This window comes from Protopterus annectens, chromosome 13.part0 (assembly GCF_019279795.1).
Source record: "Protopterus annectens isolate FY-2018-M chromosome 13.part0, PAN1.0, whole genome shotgun sequence".
Classification (NCBI taxonomy): domain Eukaryota; kingdom Metazoa; phylum Chordata; order Ceratodontiformes; family Protopteridae; genus Protopterus; species Protopterus annectens.
The window spans coordinates 1,288,459,559-1,288,469,965 of record NC_056747.1 but is presented as its reverse complement, the minus strand read 5'-3'; the positions used below and the strand labels follow the sequence as shown (position 1 = coordinate 1,288,469,965).

General features: G+C 40.9%; 1 protein-coding gene across 6 annotated transcripts in view; it reads left to right on the top strand.

Moving 5' to 3' along the window:
* The window catches only part of COPZ2 (COPI coat complex subunit zeta 2), a 670,348-nt gene that overhangs the window by 147,379 nt on the left and 512,562 nt on the right, over window positions 1–10,407 (top strand). The gene's annotated exons all lie outside the window — the stretch shown is intronic.

Here is a 10,407-nt window from a genome sequence, read left to right as displayed (position 1 = left end):
TAGTAGGTGTACCTATCCACAAAAGTGAATTGTAGACTATGGTGTGTGCGTGTGTGTGCTCGTGTGCATGTGTGTGTGCGTGCGTGTGTGTGTGTATGTGTATTTGTGTGTGGTGTTTTCCTGTGTAGATAGTACAAAGTATCCAAAGGGCCTCTGTCATGGTTACAGTATGTTGAATGTCGCTTTGTTGAAGAGTTGAAGTTGTGTTATATCCCTTTCAATCTTCACTGTACATGCTTAATATTTAAGAGACAGTTATCGAAATGTTCCCTTTCAAACTTCTTCCTAAAAAAACATAATGAAGACTGCTGTTCAGATATTAGGGATTTAAATGCAGCCCAGTTCTGTACTTGGTACGACCACTGTACCCCCATGCATTGGTTTTTGGCAATTGACAGGCTTTAAGTAATACAAGGGTATCTTTTCTGTATACTTTTTACCTTTGATGCATCTGTATAGTCTCCATGTCTTGAAGAGAAATAAAATTCCTATCCCAGTGGAACCAGAGTAAATGTTGCTTGGCATTCCAGCACATTGTAGAGGTTCTGTAAGATCTGTTTAGATGCCTGCTGTTATGAGGTTATATTTCTGACAGATCTTGAAATGTTCTGATGTGTTGCAGGGAAGATCAGGATATTCAGTTATTTACAGTATTTTGGTTGTTCTGTTCTGAACAGAAGTTCTGATTGCCATTTCAGAATTCCTAATGTTTTTTCTGCTAAACATTTCTAACTCTTGAAAACATTTTTATTTATTTATTTTATTTTTATTTTCACTTGTTAACTGGGATAGTCCGACTGCATACATGTCCATTTTCAGTGGAGGCCCGGGGAGAAAAGATCCACAAATTAATAACAGAACTCAAGTAACATTATTAAGACATGAAATATAAAAGGTTATATAATTATCATTTTTTTGTTTTTTTACAATAGCAAAAAAAAAACTTCCACTAGATTACAATAATTCAGGTGATAGAGATAATCCAAGTAAGATGAGGTGAGGTGTGTAAGGGAGAGTACATATAGTGGGGAATTAATTACAAGTGTATAGTGATTTTTAGCTCTTATATTATAACATTACAGTACATTTATGATTTTATGTATTATTTGCTATGAGAAAAATAGAAATGTACATGTTTGTTGGTACATGTTTGTTGTGAACTGAATGTGAAGACTTGCAGTATAGATACTGTGAAATTATAATACTAAAGTGATAATATGTAACCCAAAGTGTGCATAGAGTATTTACTGCATTGTTAAAGTGACACAAATACAAATTACAGCTTCTTTCACGCACTGCTTATCCCTGCAGGCTGTCTTCCTCCTGATAGGGAATACATCATATGAGCATGAAGAAATCACATAAATCGTGCATAAATATTATGAATATGCATTATTCTTATTAATATTAAATATTATTAGTTTTACAAATATTGTATAAATATGCAGAACCGTACACATCCACACTATACCAACATATAAACAGCTGTATAGCTGCAGCTGTACTTCATAGGAACAAGTGCAGGGCAAACACTAGAAACAAACCTATATGGCAGAACCATAATATCAACAAGCTTTTTAATAAAAGGTAAAGAATTTTTATCAAAAGTTCTTAATGTTATAGCCCTTGTCACTGAAATAAAAAAAACAACTCAGGTGCTTAATAAAATCCACCAAATACAAGGCTTGAACAACATGCCTTCATGGCCCGATTCAAAGCCCTGTCACTATACTCAGTATCCTGCAGACTGCTAAGAGGTGACCTGTGTCTGGCATACAAGTCATACCCTGGCCCAATACTGATGGATTTACTACACATCAGCTAGTCAAATGGCATCAGAAGTACTTGGTCTAAGAACCTAAACCTCTTCTGCAACATCAGCAAAATAGTTTGGAGGGACAGGTTTATCCTGAACAGAGAGGATACCACTGCTCAGGAACACACTCTCCATCCTCATAAAACAAATTTCATCCTTGTCCATATTCAAGTCCAACTTAGCTCTATGAATGGAAAACAGGAAATGTACCCCAGGACTGCCCCCTGTACTACTAATGGACAGAGCAACTCCTAAATGCTTTATCCCATGCATGGCTCCCCTCAAATTATCTATTGTATGATCCCAGCTATTTTCATTGGAGTAATAGATAATTATCAACCATGGAATGGGTAAGGTAAATCTATAATGAGGTTATTTTGAGCACAAAAAGGAAATTAGATAGGCTTAAAATAGCCCGCAAGGGCAGCTAGTCTAGTACTTACCTATGAACCAATGAATCTATAAATGCTTTGATAATTATTTTATAAGAAACAATGGCCACAAACACATATTTTTGCGCTTTTCCTGATTAGTCACACAAAGGATTCTTTAAGTGTTTAAGTGTGGTCAAGTAACAGTCACTCTCTTGCACAGATTACATCCCATTCCAAGGGATTTACACTTTCTGGTTGTGTACTCATTTGATGTTTGAGTGAGAGTAGTTTTAAACAAATAATGAACTTCACACACATGTATTATACTTGGTTAGCCGCGGTGGTACAGCGGTAGTGTTGTTGCCTCACAGCAAGAGGTTCTCTTGTTCAATTCTCAGCTGGAGTGCCTTCTGTGTGGAGTCTGCATGTCCTCCCCGTGGTCGAGTGGCCTCCGAAAGACATGCGTGAATGGGCATGCCTTCGCTGAAGGTTGGGCATCGGGCTGGCAACTCGGCACCATAAAAATCTACTGCCAGTCATTAACGGACCGGAGTTCCACTGTGGCGACCCCTAACTGGGAAAAGCCGAAAAGAAAAACACATGTATTGTACTTCCTTCACAAGCTAAATCAATGATCACTTAAACAGACAGGTAATTGTCCTTTGCTTTCATGAACATTCTGTCTCCCACCTCTAATCTTCCACCTCCCCTGTAGAAATAACCACACTCAGATTTGTCCTACATGAATGTTTGACTGAGATCAATGAGAAAGAAATAATGCAACAGTAGTATATTTTAGTGTATTGCTTTAAAACACATGCACTGAGGTAGCCATTTTCTGGCTGCATATAACTTTGATAGCTATGATCTAAGTGAAATAAGTAATGCCCACAGTATTGAATTTCAGTGTATTGCTCCCAGACTATTTATTGCCTATCCCTCCCTGATAGGCCATATTGACAATAATTTAAAGTGATCAAGTACATGTAATTTTCAGTACCTTCGGGCCCAATATGAATTCCTTCAAAAATATCATTTTCTGTTTGTGCACACTTGTGTTGTTTGTCTACGATCAAGGTGAAAGAAACAATGGCCACAGTAATACATTTCAGCTTGTTGCTGTCAGACACACGTGGAGCCTGTCAATGATAAGTCATAGCAACAGTCAACTGATCAGTAACTGCCTTTTGCTGTCAGAGTATCAACTCCTCCAACCCCTCTGGTAATCATCTCTTGACTGTTTACCTCTGTGTCTTTTATCATGGTCAAAGTGAGAAAAATTAAAGCTTTGATACTGTACTTCAGTTTGTTGTCAGACACACATACTCCCTCTCTCTGACCAGCTATATTGATGACTGCATATAAGTGGTCAAATAAGTACCCTTTGCTTTCACACAGTTGCCTCACCCACCTCCCAGCCCTAAATAATCAAACTTTGTTTACCTCCCAATGTTTGTGATCATAGTGAAACAATTAATGGCCAGTGTAATGTATTTGATCTTGCTGTTAGACACATGTGCTATCCCTCCATGAAAAAGCTATGTTAATTAATGTTAGCGAATGCTTAAAAGTGATAATGTACCCTCCCTTTTCTTTCACACACAGATGCCTCTGCACATCCTATCCCCAAAATATCTGTTTTGTGCTGTTTACAATCCCTGGATGCTAACCAAGATATTTCTTATGCTAACAGCAGTATTAACTAGTTGTAACTTAATGTCCTAAATATGACATCAGTGATAAACAAGGATAGTATTTAGAATATTACCATTGGGCAGTACCTTATATTAAAACTGCCCACATCTTTATCTGGTGACCTGCGAGTGATTTATTTTTAGATACTTGCAAAAGAGAACTAACCTTCAAGATTAGAGCATCTGTTTCACAGATAGGTGCATCTGTTCTGCGTGGTGATCTCTAGTCAGATGTTTGGGTCAACATTAACATTAGTTGCCCAAAAATAGTTGATGTCATTACTGATGTCATATAGTAAGTGACTGTGGACTGGCTAGCCATGGTCTGAGAGGGAGGAGTGTAAGATGCCATGCTAGTAAGTCATATGATGTCTCACTTTTGGGTAGTTTTTTATTCATTATTTTAAATACTTTATAGCTATTCCGTGGTGGTGCAGCGGTAGCATTGTTGCCTCACAGCAAGAGGTTCTCCTGTTCGATTCTCGGCTGGAGTGCGGGGAGTGCCTTCTATGTGATGTCCTCCCCGCGGTTGGGTAGACGTTCGAAACACATGCGTAAATCGGCGTGCCTTCGTTGAAGGTTGAATGTCGAGCTGGCACCTCTTCGTTCGTGAAAATCTACTGCCAATCATTAGCGGACCGGAGTTCTGCTGTGGTGACCCTTAACTGGGAAAGGCCGAAAGACAACAACAACATTTTAAATACTTTATAGCAGTTATTTTGTACATTTATTTTACTACATAACGTATCCTAAAGTTTTTCTGTGTTGTTGAAGGTTTCTTACATTATGTACTTGCTGTATTTTGTGAACATAAAGTTATTTCGAAGGATCCCTGCTACTGCAGGGATTCCCTCTTTTGTTGTAAAGCATTACTACTGCACGTAAGCTCAAAACCAGTTTGTTTTAAATTAATAGGGTTTCTCTGAACTCTGGTGGTAGCAGAGAGCTGAATGCAACCCATCCAAGTTGTAAACTGCTGGTCAAAAGCGTATTTGCATCTTTATCTGATTGGCGTGAGGGTTTAACTGTGTAAAAGTCTTTCATCCTGCTGGTATAAAATCTTTGCGTTTGCGCATGGTTCCCCATGCCATGTATATAAGCAAACCATTCCATTTTAAAATCGTCTGTAGGAAACACCATCCACCTGCTGTGTGGAGTCTGCATGTCCTTCCTGCGGTCGAGTGACGTTTAAAGACATGCAGGTAGGTGCGTGAATGGGTGTGCCTTCTTTGAAGGTTGGGTGTCGGGCTGGCAACTCGGCGCCGTAAAAATCCACTGCCAATCATGAGTTGACCGGAGGTCTGCTGTGGTGACCCCTAATCGGGAAAAGCCGTAGGAAGCTGTAGGAAACACCATCCATAGTCTCCCACTGTTTACAGCTGCTAGAAGAGCTGCCAGTTTGTGCAGAGGGCAGCACCACAGCAGGTCATCCTATAGTATAACTACTAAACACTGTCACTAAAATCTTTAAGTGTCTCTCCCCTACTCCTTACCATCTGCTAAGGATCTGCTGTAATGGATAGGCACTTCCCTGTTCTCTGTTTCTGGCCTGATGGATATGGGCATCCTGAGCCAGCATAGTAACTGCCTCACATGCTCACTGACAACCATTTCATTTTAGAACAGACAAACACAGTGCGTGAGATGTAGATGCACAGTGTCATTGGAAGCAAAGCTCTCACACACTCACACTCACACAAAATGCAAAGCAGGCTGTCAGCGTTGCAACCAAAACACTCAGTGCCAACACTAAGGAACAAACACATAAACCCAGATATGTGGAGGCAATCACTAACCAAACCCCAAGACCTCCTAAAAGTATCTCAGCACCTGACAAAACACATAACTCTGGAAATTGTAGTAGCCCTGCCTCTGAGCCCATAAGGCAACACATCACACAGCCAAACATTCTAGTTATTGGGGATTCCATTGTATGACATACTGGCATCCCCCTTACCAGGCTAGACAAGGAGAAGATCACAGTGAGCGGTTTGTCTGGAGCCAGAATCCGCCAGATCAAGCATGGACATGGGTCTTTAAACCACAAATAACAGTATGACACTATGATCCATGTGGGCATAAATGATCTGAGATGCACCTCACTGGACTATATGAAGACAAACATGAAGGAGCTCTCTGAATATGTGTCCCAGGTGGCTTTGAATCTAGCCTTGTGTAGCATCCTACCTTCACCTATGATGTTGCCACAGTACCAGCAAAAAATGATTGACTTCAACAATTGGCTTAGTTTCTGGTGTCAACAACAAGGAGATCGAATATCTGTCAGCCTGGGGAGACAAGATTAACAAACCACAATGCTTTGCCAGAGATGGTCTGCACTTGTCACCACTTGGCTTTCGGATACTGGCAAAAATTTTATCTAACCCCATAGTGCCTTTTTTAGGCTGTGCCTAGTTGTTAAACCTTCCAACATAACAAAAATAACCCACACCTACGTAAAGGGTGTGCTAGGAGTTAAAAAACTGCACTCCATTGAAGCACTTATCACTCTGGGGAATGCAGACATGTGTGCAGTCATGGAAACGTGGTTCAGATCCATACAAAGCACTCTGGCTCTCTAAGGCTACAATGTCTTTCATACATTTCGATCCCCCTGAGCTCAAAATAAAACAAAGGGAGGAGGTGTTTCAGCTTTCAGAAAGGGCAAGTACACTGCTAAACTGGTCCAACAACATGACTCACATGAGTTACTCCATGTCTGACTAACCATTGGTGCAATCCCCTATCATATCCTTGCTAGCTACAGATCCCTTAACATGAGTCTGGAAGAAAACATTTCCTACACAAACCTACTGGAATCTCTTAACATTCAGTGTAACGTCATACACACATCAGGTGACTACAATTATTCCTGCATAAACTGGGAGACTTATATGACCCATAATTCACTTGCTCAGAGGTTTTTGGACTTCATCAACACAAACACCTTGAAGCAACAAGTTAGCTCTCCAACTAGAGGTAAAATTTTGTTAGACCTAGTACAGTAGAGAGTCAATTATCCGAATGTCAATTATCTGAACCCAGCCTTTTGAAGTTTTGGGTAGGAAAAATAAAGTCTGAATATGTAAACATTGTATGTATTTGCTTGTGGATGTTTTTTTTTTCTGAGCTTGTAGTCTGCTTGTGTGTGAAAAAATGTTCTTTATTGTCCACTGGAATCACTGAATGGTTGAAAAGTGTGTTCCCTGATTGCAGAAAAAACAAGATTTTAGATGTTTTTTTATCTGGTTCAATCCATGTTTGATTATCCAAACGGTCTGACTATCCGAACTACCCTAGGTCACAATTAGTTTGGATAATCAGCTCTGTACTGTACTCACGCACTGGGGGGATGCTGCACCCTCCCATGCATTAACTCCTCCCTGGTAAGATCTGATTACGAAATCATCTTCTTTAGTATTAAAACTATCTTAGAACCCCTATCAAACTCCAAACTTGTTAAGAACTTTGCTAAGGCGAATTACTTCAAACTAAGTGACAACTTATTAAACTTCCAAGTCTTGCTGAACCTGGATGACACTGGGGCCTACTCTGAGCTGTGCATAAAAGCACTGTGCAATTACATTCATAGCTGCATAGAGGAGGCAGTAACAGTCTGAGTCAAACCTATGATTACTGGCAAAAATAAACCACCCTGGTGGATCCCCAGTATAAATAGGCTTTTCAACAAAAGGAAAAAAAAATCTTCTCCATAGCCAAGAAGGAGCAGTCAAATCAGTGCAAAAAGATAGTCACCAGTCTAAACAAACAAATTAGAGAACTGGTCAAATATGCCAAAACAAACTCTGAGGCAAAGATAGCCTCCCAGGTGAAAGATAACCATAAGGCTTTTTAAAATTATGTTCATAACCTCAGGGAAAATGCTCATCAATGTGCCGAGTTAATCATGAATGGAAACACTTGCACCCAGCCTGAAACTACAGTAAACCTGCTGGATGACAAGTTCAATTCAAACTTCTCCCCCATCACCTCCTACTACACTCAAAGAAATACCTGCTACCATCCCCCTACCAGTCATTATGAGGGAACAGGTCCTTACTGCACTCGCTAAAGACAAAAACACAGACTCAATTAGTCATGACAACATTCCAGGATGCTACTTTGCTACTTAAACAGCTTAAAACAGAATCTGTTAGGGCCACTAGAAACCCTGTTTAACCACAGCCTCAGAATGGGCTTTGTCCTAGAGGAATGGAGGACTGCAACAGTCATCCCTCTGCACAAAGGGGGCCCGTCAACTGACCCAGGGAACTACAGACCCATAAGCTTGACCAGTCTCATCTGCAAGAGAATTATCATGGACCTGATCAATAGTGACATAGGAACTCTCCAAAAACTGGACCAGACCCAATTTTGCTTTGTCAAAGGGAGGTCTTGCCTGCTTAATCTGGTGGACTTCTTTGAGAAACGTCACTAGGGCCATGGATGAGGGTAAAATGGTACACACTGCTTATCTGGACGTGGCCAAAGCTTTTGACACAGTCCTCCACTCGGAGATCATAGATAAACTTATTCAAACTAGGAGCCATAGTCAAGTCCCCAAATGATGTGGACATCTGACAGAAGGACCTTGCTGAGACAGATGCCTGGTGTCAGAGCCATGGCCTCAAGCTCAATGCCAAAAAGTGCAGTGTCATCCCCTTTGGTAAAAACTCTGTTCCCATGAACTACCACATAGGCAGCAATCTACTTAATACCGAATGTGTGATAAGAGACCTTGGGACCCAGGTGGACAGTAGTCTCTCCTTTGATAGTCACATTGCCACAGTAGTCAGGAAGTCCTTCTACGTGGCACACCTCATCATAAAAGGGTTCTCATCCAGGAAAAAATAGGTCATTATTCCCCTCTACTCGCCACTCATTAGACCCATTATAGAGTACAATGCCCCTGGCCTCAAACAAATGCCCTACACTGACCATCTCAAAAAACTCCAGTTTTACTCCGTAGCATATCGCCTACTCCGAGGTGATCTCTGCCTAAAATATAAAGCTATGTCAAACCCAGAACTGTTGGACATGCTACACCTAAAGAAATCCCAATCCCTTCGAGCTACATGCTCTAGGGACCAAAACCTTGTTACCACAATAAACAGTACATGCTGGAGGGATAGATTCCTGTCCCAGAGACTTCCCATACTCTGGAACATGCTACCCATCTATGTCAAGCAAAGTTCTTCATTAGCACTCTTCAAGAAAAATCTTGATGAGTGGATGGGAAATAAGAAATGCACTCCGGGGATCACTTCTGTGTCTCTGCTCGACAGTGGCACAGGAAAATAACTTTCTTGGGTGGCGTAAGCCAAGGAACCTTGTTGGCTAGGCTTATGTAGGCCCTTGTGCCAATAGCCTAGTACCTACTTATGAACCTATGAGTTAGGCATAAACCCGTACATCATCAGATGGATAGCCAACTGGCTTACTGACAGGGTACATGTTGTCTGGATAAATGAATCCACTTCCGAAAAGAAACCTGTTACTAGCAGTGTCCCAGAGGGCTGAATGTTGGGCCCACTTCTGTTTGGTATATACTTCTCTGAAGTGAAGACAAATGTTGGGGGCCTCTGGCTCACCAAGTTTGCTGACATCTGTAAGCTGGGAGCAACCACTGAATCCCCAGATGATGTTGACATCCTACAAATGGGCCTAAAAATGGCAAATGACTGGTGCCAAAACCATGGTCTCAGACGAAATGCTAAAAAATGCATAATCATACCCTTTAGTAAATCAGATATCCCTGCAAATTATAATATTGGTAGCACACCCCTAAAAATAGACCCAGTCAGTGGTGAGAGACCTAGGAACACAGATAGATAGTAACCTAAATTTTGACCACCAGGTAGCTACAGTATTGAGAATATTCTTCTGTGTGGCACAACTTATAAGTAGAGGCATGGCATCAAGATCAAAGGAGGTCATAGTGCCGTTGTACTCAGCCCTAATCGGGCCTATAATAGAGTACAGTGCTCCTTTCTACATGTACCTAACCAGGCATAAACTGGAGTGCCCCCAGAGGTTTCTCACTAAAAGAGTACAAAGTGTAAGACACATGTCTTATGCAGACTGACTAAAGGCCTTACCCATTTACTCCGTCTCATGTTGTTTATTGAGAGCCGAGGGACTTATGTCTGACCTACAAGGCATTCTCTGATCCAGCCCTGATGAAAATGTTACATGTTCACAAGAAAAATTATACAAGGTAACGCATTCCATGGAACTGAACCTTATTTGTGACTCTAACAGAACTTGCTGGAGAGACAGATTCATATCCCAAAGGCTACCTCGTCTGTGGAATTAAACTTTCCATCTTCGTAAAACAAAGCACGTCTCTCACCCTCTTCAAAAAGAATTTGGATAAATGGATGGGGAACAATAAATTCACTCTTGGGGTATTTCCCATGTCTCTTATGGACAGAGGCAGTCTGAAAAATGAGTCTAGGCTCCAGCACCCAAAGACCCACTATCCTGATATTACCCCATCCCATAACTGTGCTCTAAGGAAAAT